The 15,096-nt window shown below is 48.8% G+C and overlaps 1 long non-coding RNA gene across 1 annotated transcript; it reads right to left on the bottom strand.

Annotated features, from left to right (window-relative positions):
- Nucleotides 1–1,198: 1,198 nt before the first annotated feature.
- On the bottom strand, nt 1,199–6,823 carry LOC130542900 (uncharacterized). The gene is made up of 2 exons (XR_008957776.1): nt 5,783–6,823; nt 1,199–4,013 (listed from the first exon to the last, which is right to left on the bottom strand). It is a non-coding gene; the product is annotated as an uncharacterized LOC130542900 (long non-coding RNA).
- Between the last annotated feature and the right edge of the window lie 8,273 nt (nt 6,824–15,096).

Raw genomic sequence — 15,096 nt, 5'->3', positions numbered from 1 at the left:
AGGGGAATGCCACAGGAAGTTAAGTTGAAGTTGGAATCATATTCCTGTTGGTCCAGAAGGATTCAGGGAGCAGCTTGAGGTCATAGGAGAAGTAGTGGCCAGGTTCACACTCAGACCCATGCTTCAGACCCCCACTGGCCTCCACCTCCATTCTAGGGCCTCGGCCGTCTCTGAAGGCCCAGTTGTGCAGGATTGGATCAGCTCTAGGTCAGAGAGTCAGCCCACTTGGAACCTGCAAGCCTCCAGCTTGGGTGCTGGGCATTCAACCCACGGCCAAGGGGGCCCTGGCCTTGGTCCGGGCCTGGTACTCTGTGTGTTAGAGGTACCTCAGTTCGTTTATCCATTCCCATGCTGGTGGATAGTTAGGTTGTTTCCAGTGTGTGGTTATTACAGATAAAGTTGCTGTGAGTATTTGTTTACAAGTCTTTGTGTGGGCATATGTTTTCATTTCTCTTGGGCAGATTCCTAGAAGGAGAACGGGTGGACCATGGTAGGTATAGGGTAAATTTGTGAGAAACTGTTAAAGTGTTTCGCAAAGAGGTTGTACCATTTACAGTCTCACACTGCATGAATGTTCCAGTTACTCCATTTCCTTGACAACACTTGGTATCAGCAGTCTTTAATTTTAGCCATTGTCATAGTCTGCTCAAGCTGCCATAAAAAATGCCGCAGACCAGGTGGCATAAGCAACAGAAATTTGTTTTCTTACACTTCCGGAGGCTGGAAGTCTGAGATCAGGGTGCCAGCATGGTCCAGTTCTGGTAAGGACTCTCTTTCTGGTTTGCAGACTGACGCCTTCTGTGTCCTCACCTGGTTGGAGGGGTGGGGAAGGGGAGAGGGAAACAGTGGTGGTGGGGGGGGAACCAATGGTCTCTTCATCCTCTTAATAAGAGCACTGATCCCACAATGGGGTTCCACTCTCATGACCTCATCTAACTTAAATCACCTCCCAAAGACCCCACCTCCAAATACCACCACACGGGGATTAGGTCTTCGACATATGAATTTGCAGGGAACACGAACAGTCGGTCTACTACAGTCACTCTAAAATATGTGTCGAGGTATCACATTGTTGGCACTTCTCTAATGATTGATGACATTGGGCATCTTTCAATGTGCTCGCTGGGTATCTGTTTATCTTTTGTTGGCGAAATGTCCGTTCAAATCTTTTGCCCATTTTTTATACATGTGTTGCATGTTTTCTTCTTCTTGAGTGTTGAGAGTTCTTTATATATAATGGAAGCAAGTCCTTTAGCAGATATATGTTTTTCAAATATTTTCCCCAAGTCTGTAGCTTAGCTTATCCGTCATTTAATAGTAACTTTTAAAAAGCAGAAGTTTTAAAATTTCGATGAAGTTCAATTAACCCACTTACTTGATGGGTGACACTTTTGAAGTCATACCTGAGAATCTTTGCCTAACCCAAGGTCACAAAATTTTCCACCTATGTTTTTCATTCTAGAAATTTCATAGCTTTAGGTTTTGTGCTTATACTTATAATCTATTTTGAGTTAAATTTTGTATCCGGCACATCATATGGTCCAAGCTCATTTTTTGAGCATAGGGGATAGCCAAATGTCTGGGCATTATTAATAGCCCGTCCTTTCTCCACAGACTTTGCACCTCTGTTTAAAAAAAAATCAATTATCCATAGATGTGTAGGTCTGTTTCTAGACTCTCTTTTTGCCTATCATTATGCCAATACCAAACCAAGCTTTACCACAGGACTTGAAACCAGGTGGCATTAGCTCTCCGACTTGGTTCTTTTTCAAAGTTGTTTGGCGGTTCTAGGTCCTTTGCATTTCCAGATGAATTTTAGCATCGGTGTGTCAATTTCTCTAAAAGAAAAAAACGTGGTGGGACTCTGGACCTGGTGGTTGCTCGGAACGTGTTATGGACAGTGCTTCATGGTTTGCTGGGCTTCTTCATGTCTGCCCATTAACTCTCAGTAACCCTGGGATGGAGCCAGGGGTGGCCAGTGTTCCCCTTCGTATGATAAAGAGAGCTGAGCCTTGAAGGCCAAGTGCATTCCCCAGAGTCACACTGTCATTGTCGCCCTGCTAGTGAGTGGCAGAAGCAGGTTGTGAATGCCTGATGTCAGGTTTCCAAATCCAGGGCTCTCCATACTACCCTGCCTCCGAGGAGGGGTCTCCAGGATCTCCTTAATACTCTGAAAGTTTAGTGAGCTGGACAAAAAGAGGCACTCATTGTTTGGGTTGCCTTTAAAAAAAAAAAAAGAAAAAACAATTCCAAATGTTGGTGCCATGCAAATGTATTTCCGTTGCCCTCATTTGAATGCTTTCCTCCCTCCTCCTAAAATGTGGGCGTCAATCTTAATAGGAAAACCATATGTCTCTGTTCCCTTTTAACTTTCTTTCTTGGCAAGGATACAGCTCCACGGAGGAAAGGGGAGAGGAAATGGGGATACATCACAGAAGGAAGGATTCCAGTTTGAAGTAAGAAAGAACTTCCAGATGGTGGAGGCAACCAAGCCCTGGGTGAAATTGCCAAAAAGAATGAGAACATTTCCAGCCTGGAAATCCTGAGGTCCACACCTCCGCAAGGAATAGCGATGGCCTTGACTCTCTCTTTCCTCTGAATGCATTCTCCCAGTGCACGATGACTGTCACAGGGGGTTTCCAGGTGAGCCCACGCTGCCAGGGGGACCCACAAAGGAGTTGATGTACAGCGTACATAGCAGATCTGAAATAGAGGGTTTTTTTGTGTGTTGGGTTCTCTGAAAACAGTTTCTGAGATGGAGATGGGCATGAAGGTGTTGAGAGCGCTCTTGGGGCAGCATCGGAGGGGTGGGGGGAAGGAAGCAGATTGGAACATTGATCAGCAGTGCAGCCACAACGGAGGCCTCAGCCCATCTTGGCTCTGGGCTGGCCTGGCCCTCCAGCGTTGGCCCCATGGTAATCTCCTGTCAAGCAGTCATTCTTTGGGAGGTGCCCCTCAGGAAGGCAGAGGGACTCAGCTGTGAGCTCCCAGCGGCCAGCACTCCTGGCAGCTGGGGAAAGGAGCGCCTTGGTCCCGGACAGGGTGTGCGCGGCAGGTGCACCAGACAGCCACGGCTAGGTCTAAGATTGTTCTGGACCCTCCCTGCGTTCTTCACTGTTCCATGGAATGTTCCAACCTAGAACACCAGGAACATACCTCCAGATGTCCCTTGTGAGGCTGCGAGTCCATTCACTGTTGGCTTCCCCCGGCAGGACAGAGTAAGATCTTGTCAGTGCAACATCACCATCTAGAAGCTCTCCTTCTGGGCCCTTTACAAGACTTGCCAGCACCCACTTGGATCCACGCTTCAACCCTCCCCCCCCACCCCCACCCCACCCCCGTAGGACAGGGACCTTTCCATGTCTCCAGGGCCTTGACAGGGTCTGGCACGAGGCAGGTCGCCAGCACACACGTGATCAAAAGATGAAGAAATGCTCCAGCTCCGAGCTCACAGGCTCTCCCAAGGGCTTCCTCTCATTTCTCACTTGATGCGCTCTGAGCGTATGCTTCCATTTTCACCAATCTCAGGGTTCCTGTTGACATTAGTGAAAGACCAGCTAATGCCAGAACTCGGTGATTTCCTTCATGTCACCCTCAGTGATTGACAGAACCCCTCGGCGGACTTGTGGCCCAGATAATTGATCAGCCCCAGGAAAGACCCCTCTCCTGCCCTGCCCGCCTGGCCCCGTGAGGAAGGTTGGCTTCCTCCTTCACCCGTGCTAGCAGGAAGACTCCCGAGAAAGAGGAAGTACCCCACAGTATGCCATCAGTGGCCCGGCCGGGGTGGTCAGGAGAGAGATCCCAAGAGAGGCTGGAGGGAGAACGGACCTCAGGGAGGAGAGCTTTTCCACTCCCACCTGTTCCTTTAATGCAAACCCGCGGTGCACCTGCTATGCGCCGAAGGACGTGTCATCTTCTGTGCTGTGATGGGGCTCCTGTAGGCTGTGGTGCGAGCCCAAGAGACCAAGAGCTTAAGGCAGACTGTGGGGTGGGGGCTGGCGGGTCCGCAAGGCCTGGAGGAGGAGAAGAGGGCTAAGCTGACACCCTGAATGAGGAGGGGGACCTAGCCCTGTCAAAGGAGGAGCTGAGGGCACAAGGAAGAGTTCAGGCCAAGGGAATGGCACCTGCAAAAGCCATAGGCAGGCTAGGGACCCAGAGCTCTGGGGGAGGCTGGGTGCTGCGTCAGGCCCGTGGGCAGAGCGATAGGGGACATCGAGGCTGATGGGATGGAGTGGACAAAATGGCAGGGCCTGGGTCGGGAGCCCCTGGTGCTGGCCAAGACCAGAGACGTCTTCAGGCACAATCAGGGGCCCTGAGAGTGTGGGGAATAAAATATTAGCTAAGAGAAAGCCCTTTCGGGAAGAGTCCAGAGCAGCACTCAGTCTCCCCCAGCCCCAGTGGGAATGGAGGCCCAGAGTCAACAGCAATAGCATTTGGGGGGCTGGGGGGTTCTCTCCATGGAACCTGCTAGCTTCGTATGCTCATCGCCAGGGCTTCCTCACCCCCTTCAGGTCTTGGCCTAAACAGCTTGCTTGCAAGCATCGCCCCCACCCCCATTACTCGATTTGCAATGTCTACTCTTTCTCCTGCCTGCTCTGTTTTTCTCCTTGGCCCTTGTCACCACCCACGCCCCTGCATTCTCTCATCTGTCTGTTTGTTATCTGTTTCCCCTCACTTCTTATCTGTTTTGTTCACTGCTGTATCCCCTACAGCCTAGATGCTGGGCACCTCGTAGCTCCTCGGTGCGTGTTTATGGGACGAAACTGCTCACAACTCCTCCTTACGCAGCCCTGCCTTCATACTTAACGTCCGTTCTCTCCTTTATCTTCACAATGACCCCCACTTTACAGATGAGCAAACTGAGGCCAAGGGACACAAAGAAACCCAAGCAGACATCTAGCCAGTGGCAAAGCTGGGGTTTCAACCCCTGGATTGGGAATTGCTGCCGCCAGGTCTCTTCTGGAAACTGCTTCAGCATTTGCAAGAGTTGACGGTATCTAAGAAGGGGAGATATTTCTGCCCCCCACCCCATGCGCACGTGCACACACACATTTGGAAAAAACAAATTCCAACAACTGCATGCTCAAATTCACAGGACAAATTTGCAAATCCAAAGTGATGGCATTGGCTGAGTTACTGGCATAAACCTCCATCTCACACACGTGGATCCTGAGTGTGTCAGTAAATCTGTTGGGGGGGCGCTCCTGGAAATGGGTGCCCTTTCCCCCAGCCCATGTGGGGTGGGCCAGCCTGGGGAGCGTGTTAACCCCTGCATCGCTCTTGGAGTTTCACACTTTGCCTGGTGGGGCCAGGAGTCCGGGAGAGCCAGATGGGAGGCTGCTTGCCGGGGACCTGACAAAGGAAGCCTCCTTTCTCCCTATGAACCCGCTCTCCTGGCTGCTGCCACATTCGAGTTTCTTCTTCTTCTTCTTCTTTTTATTACAGATTTTATTTGTTTATTTAACACAGAGCACAAGCAGGGGGAGCAGCAGAGGGAGAGGGAGAAGCAGGCTGCTGAGCAGGGAGCCCGATGTGGGGCCGGATCCCAGGACCCTGGGATCATGACCTGAGCTGAAGGCAGATGCTTAACCGACTGAGCCACCCAGGCGTCCCCCGAGTTTCTTATTCACGCTGTGAACGAACAGCCCGGACAGAGAAAGAGTAGTACCCTGCCTGAGGCTCGGTCTCATTCACCCTCCCCACCAGGACTCCAAGGTCCAAGAGACCCTGTCCCTTCATCCAAGGGATGGAGGCCCAAGGCTGAGAGGGGTCAGGGACTCACCCCACGGAGAGTCTTGGGGCTCCGGAGTTGAGGGGCAGAGGGAGGCTGTGGCCCAGAGAGCCAGCCCTCAACCCTGTCTGTCCCCTAGCAGTTTGGGAGGGAGTGGCATCCAGAGAAGGTGAGAAGCTGTTGGTCTTGAGCTCCAAGTGTGTCTCCTGTGAAGCTCCTCCGTCTGGGTGGGGAGAGGTCAGAGTTCATCCCCGGCACAGGTGCGGCTCCCCCACTGCCTCCTCCATCAGCCAAAGCCCACAGTTTGAGTGGCTCTTGGTTGACTTCCTTGGGGAAGAAAAGGATGATACAAATGACTCCCTCTTTCACTTCCCAGACTCCACCCAGTGCACTTTGAAGGTGTGGAAATTTTATTAAATCCCTGAGTACAGCTTCTTTCTACATTTTCTGTGGTTTAACACTCCCTGGGTCTTTTTGCTTATGGTTTTGGCTTTTCTCCCCCTCTTTAAATCTGAGCGCTTTCTTTCTTAATTGTCTCTTAAGTGAAACAAGTGCTAACGTTTCTAGTATTTTCTACAGGTCTTGCATACTCGGACAGTAAGTACATGGTGACCTGGCAACCAGTGTGTCTCTGTGTGTTTGAATCCCCAGTATGAACCTGGGTTCTCCTCTGCCTGACTGCCCCTCTCCTTCACTCCTTCCTTTGCATACTGGCCTCAGGATCTTTGCTCACACTGGTCCCCTGGGAGAATGGCTTTTCTCCCTCCCATTTGCCCAAATTGGTCTCTTCCTTGCCCAAGGCAAGTATCCTCAGGCAATAAAAATCTTTTCTGAGCACCATCACCCCTCTCATCCCTCCTCCCTCCTGAAGAACTGAGCCTGCCTCACCATCTGGTTGGGTCATTCACCCCTGTGTGATCACTTTCAAAAAGATGAAATTAGGGGCGCCTGGGTGGCACAGCGGTTAAGCGCCTGCCTTCGGCTCAGGGCGTGATCCCGGCGTTCTGGGATCGAGCCCCACATCAGGCTCCTCTGCTATGAGCCTGCTTCTTCCTCTCCCACTCCCCCTGCTTGTGTTCCCTCTCTCGCTGGCTGTCTCTATCTCTGTCAGATAAATAAATAAAATCTTTAAAAAAAAAAAAAAGATGAAATTAACTGTAAAGATGTGAATAGGCATTTTAGGAAAATGAACTGCCCCACCCTCAAACCTGGTACCTCCCACCGCCGACCCCCAAGGTAGCTCACTCTGAGTTCCGCTGCCGTTGCTGGGTTATTTAATTCCCACGTATTCGCACGTATGCAAATAACATGCAGTTGCCTCGAGAGCAGGAACCTGGGCCGAGGCGCCCAGCCCGGCTTCTGCTCTCAGTGCTCAGTTTCTTCCTCATGTTTTGTCCCCCTGGATCTGGGCAGCCCCAGGAGGCAGACAGAGTAGGGGGTGATCCCTCCTTTCCACAGGTGAAGTTGCAGAGGTGCGGAGACGGTAATGGGGTCACGTCGGGTCACAGAGCTAGTAAGAAAGAGAGTGAAATTGGAACGCTTGTCTTCTGACATGCCCAGCTGTTCTGGGAAAAGCAGCGAAGGACGCTTGACTTCCCTAAACCTTCCTTGCCGAGTGCCCGGCTCTGCAGAGCTGAGGTTGGCTAAAAACATGTCGCAATCCCTTGTTACGCTCCAAGTAGCCAAACCCGGGTGCTCCTCCGTGACTTGATACGTGCCCTGGGTGGCAGCCCCTTTCACACCTGTGGTTCGGTATCCACTTGGATGAATCATAAACCATCAGCCAGCTGTCACCTCACCTTTAGCTCCGTGGGGTGTGAAGCTTGTTTTCTTTTGCTGGCATAAAATAGTCACCTGGGACACGTGGTTAGAAGCAGGACACTGCCTCAAAGGCAAACACAGACCCACAGGAAAAATCGATTTGTGGCATGCCAAGAGCTGACTTCTCCCTGGGAAGCTCCCATGGCTGACAAAGATGTCACCTGCCTCAAGGAAACAGATGGGACATGCTGGTGAGCTCAGGGTTACTGACCCAGGGGAGAAGAGGAATGCCTGGCCAAGTGCTGTGGGCGTGAACCGGGACAGACAGCCCCGGAGGCTGAGGAATATTCCCCAGCTCACACTTCCCAAGTGAAACTTGGATCGTTGGTCAGCACAAACCCCCTCCTGGGCCTGTTCTCTCTGCCAATCCGTGCTGAAATCCCAACCACAGGGGCGGGCGGGTGTGCCTTGATGATTAATAGCCACAGCTTCATGCTGGTGTCAAGGCACTCTCAAGGGACTTCTTTATTTCACTGCCGACAGTGTGCGGAGGGAGGTTCTTAAGAGAACCTGGTGAGTGTGGGAAGGCTTTGGGTGCTGGCCTGGACCCCTAGCAGGACTCCATGCAGGAGTTTCCCAAAAGGCCACCCAATAGGATTGTAGGTGCCTCAAGAACATCTATTTCTTTTATTTTAGTAATTACACATTTACTTTAATATGCTTAAAATATACTAGCACATCTAACCTATAATTTCATGTAATTATGTAATTTCATAATTAGGAGAAGACTAAACATTTTTTTAAAGTGACTTGATTAAAGTAAAAAACTAGGCAAATAATAACACAGGCCACAAGTCGATACGGCAAAAACTCGGATGAGGGAGTTTGAACCATTGGAGTTTGAGAAACACTACTTTCTTGGAGAATCCAATATTCATACCAAAAATATCTACTGAACCTAGATCCAGCTAAGGGGGATTCTTAGAGATCTCTCGGGAATCACACCAGTCCATTTCCATGCCTCCAATGTGTATGAACTTTTGGAAAGGGAAAGGTGCATGAGAGGTTTTTTATTCTGGTTTATTTTAATTGAGACTTTAGCATATCCAAGGCCCTGGGGGATTGGAGATGAAGAGATGCTGCCAAATGGGGTAATTAAAAACAATCCATGAAGTGAAATCTGAAAAGGCGGGGAGGGAATGATGAATGGAATTGGGATGAAGTGGGTCATCAGGTTTTGACTCATCAGAATATTGTTTAAAAAGAAAAGAAAGAAAAAGATGTGCAACTCTTTGTATTATCTACAATCTTTTGGAGCTTTTGACCTAAGAATATGATATGTAGACAGCTGTAACTCTAGTGTGTGTGTGTGTGTGTATACACACACACACACACACACACACACACACATATATATATGTTGTTCTGTTTGGCTTTATGAACTCAACATTAATTCCTTTGGGCTTTTCTTTGCATGCCAGGTGCATACAGTCTTCACACGGAGTGTGAATCAGAATCAGCTGGAGAACTGGTTAAATGCAGACTGCTGGATCTGCCTCCCAGGATTCTGACTCAGGGGGTCTGGAGTAGGGCCTGGGGATCTGCATTTTTAATAAGAGTTTATTTATTTATTTATTTATTTATTTATTTATTTATTTATCACAGAAAGAGAGCAAGAAAGCATAAGCAGGGGGGAGAGGCAGAGGGAGAGGGAGAAGCAGGCTCCCCGCTGAGCAGGGAGCTCAACGTGGGGCTCCACCGCACGACCCTGAGATCATGACCTGAGCTGAAACCAAGAACGGGTTCCTTAACTGACCGCGCCACCCCGGCACCCCTCAATGATGGAGGATCTTACCTTTCATTCTGGTGAGGGGTACTGGGGCGGGGGGAAGAATAGTATTTTGTGGCATGTGAAAATTATGTTAAATTAAAATTTCAGTGTCTGTAAATACAGCTTTATTGGAACACAGCTGCCATCGTTTGTTCCCATATTGTCTGTGCTGTTCTCACGCTACCCCTAGAGTTACATAGTTGCAACAAGGAACGTCTTTTCCACAAAGCTGAGAATATTCCATGGCTGCCCCTTCCCATAGAAATTGACCTACACTTGCTTTTGAAACTTGCTTTTAAGTATGGTTACACAGAATGAGAGCATCCTTTAGTCCAGGGCTAACTTTGCCCCACTCTGGCTGGTGGGAGAAGGAACATTCTAGGGCCTCTGTGAGTTCACATTTTTGTTCCCTCTGATCTGGGAGGTTCTTTCCTGGCCTCAGGTAGTTTCCTCACTGGCTGGAGGGTGATGACTAACTGAAGACTCCGGAGGGACCCTCTGCACATCTCCAGAGCTCCCTCTCTGGGCAGCTGTCTCCTTCCCAGTCCTCTGCTCTGCAAATTCTGCCTCCCTGAATCTTCAGCTCTGTCTTCTTGATTCAGACTGACCACCAGGTTCCTGCTCGGCCCCCACCCTCTAAGGACACCTGAGAACTCTCCAGGTGCTAAGCAAGGGCCATGTCCAATCTCCTGGTGTCTAATGTCTGAGAACCACCGTTTCATACATGTTGTCCAGATTTTTACTCGTTAAAGGTGAGAGGGCAAATCCCATTCCTGTCAGTCCATCGTTGCCAGAAGGGAAGGAAGCCTGTACTTTCAGAGGCGAGTGTAAATTTACCTTTACAGCAACAGGAATGCAACATGAAAATATTTATCATTTTTACAGCTGACAAAGTCGCAGGACTGCTAATCTGGCTGTAGTTTGTTGCCCACATTTATAACTGTAGGAAATGCTAAGTTCCAATTAGAGATTAGTAAAAGCAACGATGCGATTTTTTCCCCCATACGAAGTCATAAACCTTCTGAATTTTATCCATAGTCCCCTGCGGGCCCATGGTTTCCCGGATAAGAGCTTTGCGCTAAGACGCTAACAGTAATTTTTCTTCTGAGTATCGAAGATCCTCCACTTGGCCCCCCTGTGGCTCTGACGGCCAACGGCCTTGCAGCGTCTTCTCACAGAGTTCCCATGTTTTGTACAAAACAGAAGGCTCCGTTTTTTTTCTGTGGCGAGAACATTCCAATTCCTTTCAGCATAGCATCCATGTTTCATCACCCTTAGCCTTGTTGCTGCTGTTCTCTGGGCGAATCAGAGTCTCCGCATTCTTTGGGAGCCGTGGTGACCATAAGTAGCCTAGAAGCTCAGCTCGAGGCCCCCACTCGGAGCCTGATGGCCCCAGGACCCCGGACTGTGAACGCCAGCCTTTCCCGTACATTCCGGCAGCAGTCAGACTCCCTTCTTAACGACACTCCACTTCTGGTTTGTATTCTGTTTATGACGAAGGGTGGTCTTTGCGTTGCTTCCTTTCATAACCGTATCTTGCTTTTTCTTTTTGTTTTTGTTTTAAGACCGATTCTGAATTTGTCCATTAAAAAAAGTCCCCACTAGGGGCGCCTGGGTGGCACAGTAGTTAAGCGTCTGCCTTCGGCTCAGGGCGTGATCCCGGCGTTATGAGATCAAGCCCCACATCAGGCTCCTCCGCTAGGAGCCTGCTTCTTCCTCTCCCACTCCCACTGCTTGTGTTCCCTCTCTCACTGGCTGTCTCTATCTCTGTCGAATAAATAAATAAAATCTTAAAAAAAAAAAAGTCCCCACTAAACGCTCCTTTCTGTGGTCATGAATGTTTACGATATTGTTCTACTGTTCTATTGGGTCGTTCTGCCGTCCGCTGAATCATTACGAGGTCATCTTTAGGGACTGAATTTCTTCCTTCCCAATAGCAGGATGAACAGAGACAAGAAATGGCCAGAATTTTCACCCCATCATACTTAACAACAACAACCACAAGTAGTTAATTAGAACTATTGGTGATCACTGCATAGCAAATGCACGTACAAGCGGGCCATAAAGAAATAGAAATAGGTAAAATTAAGTTCGTTAGAGCTATCAGTCACTATTTAATCTTATCTTCTCATCAACCCTGAACAGTTCTTTATTTTTAAAATTGTTTCAAGTAGGCTCCGCACCCAGTGTGGGGTTTGAACTCACCACCGTGATAGCGACGGGTGTGTGCTCTACGGACCGAGCCAGCCAGGCGCCCCTTAACACTTGGTTAGTAACTGCTACTTTTAACCCTCTGATTAGGGATTGAGGCTTGAATAGAGTTCTTATTTCACTCTAATCTTTAAGATTAAGCTTCAAAAGCACTTCTGAGAGTATTGATAGAGGTTTGATGACCGGTTGAATTTAGGGCACCAATAGCTCTTTCGGCTGCTCGCTCTTTCCGGACCATGACCATGACCGTGACCACAACCATGAAGAAAGGCTCTCTCCTCCCTGTCCTGTAAAGCAATCCCCAATCAGCTCGTTTGTATCATTTATGCACCATAAGATTCGCCGGTTGGAAGTGTCGAATTCAAGGACTTTTAGTAAATCCAGACTTGTGCAATCTGGTTTTAGGACACGTCCTTCTCCCCAAAGCGATTCCCTTGTGCAAGTAACTCCCCGTTTCCACCCCACCTGGCCCCAGCCCACCACTAATCTACATTCTGTCCCTACGGATTTGTCTCTTCTGGAAATCTCATATAACGAAATTAATTCAGACACTCTATGCTCTTTGTGACTGGCTTCTTTCTCCCGGCATAATGCTCAGCCTCGTCATGGCATGAGTTCATGAGTACCTCATTCCTTCTGATCCCCAGGTAATAGCCCACTGCGTGAGTCCCAGCTTTGTTCTTCCGTTCCCCAGCCGGACGTCTGGGTGGCTTCCACATTTTTGCTACGAAAAGTCATGCCACTTATGAACATTCATACACGAGTCTTTCTGGAAACATGTTTGACTTCTCTTGGGTAGATACCTAGGAGTAGATATGCTGGGTTGCGCCGTGACTTTCTGTTTAACCCCTTTGCCAAAAGCCAAAATTGTCCAACTGGCTGCACCCGTTAGCGGATCCCTAAGCCTGGAATGAGGGTTCCCGTTCTGCTGTTTGCACCGCCTGCTCGTTAGAGGTGAATCCCTTCCCCTGAGTCCGACACAATCTTGTAGGCACATCTCCCGAACGTCACGGGTTTCCAATAAAGCCCTCGTGATTCCCTCCCTATTCTCCGAATCAGTTTCCGCAGACTTCTTGCTTTGAATCTTGTTACCTGATTTCCTAAAACACAGTGTTGGGTTCCTCAGGAATTTTCCTGTATTTCTTTTCTTTGTGCCACTGTCCCTTACGTGTGGCACTCACATAACCTTTCGCGGAATTTGTTTTTCAAGTATCTGTCTGCCCCAACTAGACAGTACGCCCTCCGGAGGGGAGATTTTTGTATCCAAAGAGACTGACACAAACCGTGGCATAAAGTGGCCCTTAAAGAGTATTTGTTGGATGCATAGTCGACGAGGCGATGTACACATTTGGTTTAAATATGTACTGGTTTCCCTGTCAGCCTGTTTGCCTGTTTGGGCTGACACTTCCCTTAGGACCGATTCATTGAACACAAGGCACAGAATCTTAGAGTTTGAGGAAAACTTGGGGAGAAGTCCAAATGTTTTAGTTCACCCAAAAACTCTAAGGCCCGGCAGGATGGACTGACTCGCACCCAGGGCGGCCTGTAGAGCCAGCCGGGAGAACTAGGGTGAGCCCCTCCCAGAGGAAACCCTGCCATCAAGAGAGGGGGAGCACGGGAGCGCTGGAGAGCCCGGGGGCTAGCCCGTTGACAGGAGGGGAGCTGGTCTGTGGCCGAATCTGGAGCGCCAGGCCTGAACTCCATTCCTTACAACAGGAAGTTTTTGAGTAGGATGTGAGATGACCCCATGGGCTTTCTAGTAGGTTAATAGGGCAAGGGGGAAGATGAGAGGTCACACAGTCCAAGTGTGAAGCAAGGAGGGAGGGTCTGGACTGGGTGGGCTGTTAGCAGAGGGAACTAGGGAAGGGAGGACGGGAGTCTGCAAGCCGGGGAAACGGTGGTCTCAGTGACGGAAATGAGGAAGAGGGGCTAGAAGTGCAGTTCTGATGGTTTCTGTGCCCTCTGCGGCCCCAGGGCCAAGAGCCTAGTGGGTCAGAGGGCTGCCTCTGCACTCACCATTCTGTTCCAATACGGGCTCTACCCCGCACACGCGAGTGACCTCAGACAAACGACTCCATGCCTCTGAGCCTTGGTTTTCCCATCTGTAAAATGGGGTGGGTAGCAACCGCCTCCCAGGGCTGTAGGGAGGATTAACTTAGGTGATACATTCGAGGCACTTAGGCCCGAGCCTACCGTGTAGCCCGAGATCAGTTCACACTGGCCTTGGAGCCGGCTCGTCCTGTGATTTATTTCTGTCCCCAAATGAACTTCAGTCCGGGACTGTTCGGGGGAAAGGAGCACTCACTGCAGGGGCTGCTTGGAGTCCGACGCTCCATGTCTGAAGGTCTCTATAAGGCGGCGGAGAAATGATCTTATCTTTTGGAGTTTGTGGGAGTGTTTTAAACTTAATTGAAAGTTCTTGAAAGGGACTAGCATTTTTAAAAAATGCCATGTGGGTACAATTGTCCAAGTCTTAAATCAGTCATATCTGGAAAAAAAAAAAAAAAGATTCAGCTACAGTGTCCAGTAGGGTTTTCAAATGTCACTCCTGGGGCCTTGTGTAATCTCAGGACTCCGGGGCTGCCCTGGGCACAAGGGGATGGAAACCCCTCTTTGACTAGAACTGCCCCCCTTTCAACAAACAACACAACTTCATTTGAAGAAAAGGTTTCACTTTCTGGGAAAACTCCTGTTAACAGAAATTTAACAAATATGCCAGATTGATAATGACAACCAAATGGCAAGTTTTCAATGAAAATAAATTCTATATAAAACTTCAAAGTCGTTAATTGGCTAGACAAATTCATGAAACATAGCTTCTGAAGACTGAAAGAAGGAAAAAAACTTCACAGGATACAAAGACTGTACCTTTTCCACGTGGAATGGTGTCGTTTTGCATTTTTCTAACTGATATCGGTGCCCACACCAATATTCCGGAATTCTCTTTAGAAAGAGTGGGGGAAAACACAAATTAAATCTTGGGTAAGCATTTCATGCTTGTCGTTATCTGTTTAGGAAACAAAGTATTTCACAAAAGAACCACATTCCATGAAAAGTATGTTTGTTCTGGCTTAAACATAATCATTTCCTCAGGAAGTCTGATTCAGATGAAGTATCTTAAGAAATTCAAATTGACTTTGCTTGTAGACAACTGAATGTCACCCTCCTTTCTGTATTCCACGAAATGTTTTCAAAATTAAGTCTGCCATTTTAGACTATGCTTTTTTTTTTTTTTAAAGATTTATTTATTTGAGAGAGAGAGAGAGAGCGTGCAGTGGGAAGGGACAGAGGGAGAGGGAGAAGCAGACTCCCTCCTTAGCAGGGAGCCTGACACAGGGCTCCATCCCACGACCCTGAGGGATCATGACCTGAGATCATGACCTGAGCCGAGATTGGGTTGGAGGCTTAACCGCCTGAGCCGCCCAGGCGCCCCTAAACTATGCTTTTAAACTCAAATATATATTATTTCATGGCCTTCACTCCCCCGTAGACGTCAACTGCAGCTGTTTCCTGCATTTGAATGAACTTTTGTTTATTTACAGAAGCTTCATTTTTTACATGT

Source organism: Ursus arctos, unplaced genomic scaffold (genome assembly GCF_023065955.2).
Source record: "Ursus arctos isolate Adak ecotype North America unplaced genomic scaffold, UrsArc2.0 scaffold_6, whole genome shotgun sequence".
In the NCBI taxonomy this organism is placed as follows: domain Eukaryota; kingdom Metazoa; phylum Chordata; class Mammalia; order Carnivora; family Ursidae; genus Ursus; species Ursus arctos.
The sequence above is the reverse complement of the archived record's forward strand: the minus strand, read 5'-3'. Positions and strand labels throughout refer to the sequence as shown.